Here is a 1137-nt window from a genome sequence, read left to right as displayed (position 1 = left end):
TGCTTTCTCGTACCCTCTGTTTGCTGGTCTCCGATAGGAGTCCAAGATGGCGGATCCGCGTTGTGTTGGCTGATAGGGGACCTCTGCATGAATCTCTCCTCGCTCTCCATTCTCTGTCAGTTTTCTCACTCCGTTTGGTGCTTGACTGAGTTCTTTATCTCTTCATTTGATGTTTTAGGGTTTCGGGATTGTTGTTTTCTCTGTTTGGCTTAGTTTTTCAGATCTTTGCTGTGGAGGGACGGCGTGGTGCTTCTGCCTAGAGGGCCATTTTGCCGGAAGACTGTGCACAGGGATATTTTTATAAAAAATAATAAATTTCTGCTGAAACAGTGCACAAAAATTTTATAGGCAGTCATTTGGGTGTCACCCCATCTGAGTGTCACCTGGTGTGGTCCACACCCCTCCCATACCTCCCTGCTGATGCCACTGACTGAAGCCTGGAGACATTATGTAACTTGCACAAGGTCTTATAAGGTCACATGGTTAGTAAGTGGTAGAACTAGGATATGAACTCAGCCTGCATGTTTAACCACTACATTATATGACCTCCCAAGTTCCCTAAGTTTATTCATAGTTTTGTCAGGTAGGACTTGAACTTATAAGGAAGAGGAGGTTTAGTTCTTGTCCTGAAGTCTCTTTTCCTTTACCACCCTGGCCACCTTTGTTCTTCCTGATCACGCAAGGAGTTGGAGTTTGGGCCATTGCTAGATTCCAAGGAAGTTCAGAAGTTTCTCTTACGTCACCATCAGATCCAACTCTGAGACTACAGATAAAACACTTGAAGGCAGAGTTTGTTTGATTTCTGTGGAGTCATCTCCTCGTCATCCTCCTCTCATCCATAAATTCAACTATTTAAGAACCATATACTGCACTTGTGCCACGTTCTAGGCACAGAGTTGAAATTATTCTACTGTCTCTCCAGGAGTTTACAGTGTAGTGACGTAGTCAAATATGATAGCAACTGGAATACAAGGTAAACAGGGCATGCGTTATGTGGACGTGCAAGGGATGCTATGATAGAGCAAAAGCAATGAGTAATCTATTAAATCAGGGTGTGAGGTTCTCTAGGGAGATGACTCGACCTTAGCTGTCTCAATTCCCTAACCACCAGCACCTCAGAAAGTGTTTGGCCAACAC

The sequence above is a fragment of the Trichechus manatus genome, unplaced genomic scaffold (assembly GCF_000243295.1).
Source record: "Trichechus manatus latirostris isolate Lorelei unplaced genomic scaffold, TriManLat1.0 scaffold00065, whole genome shotgun sequence".
Lineage (NCBI taxonomy): Eukaryota > Metazoa > Chordata > Mammalia > Sirenia > Trichechidae > Trichechus > Trichechus manatus.
This window is presented reverse-complemented; position numbering follows the sequence as displayed.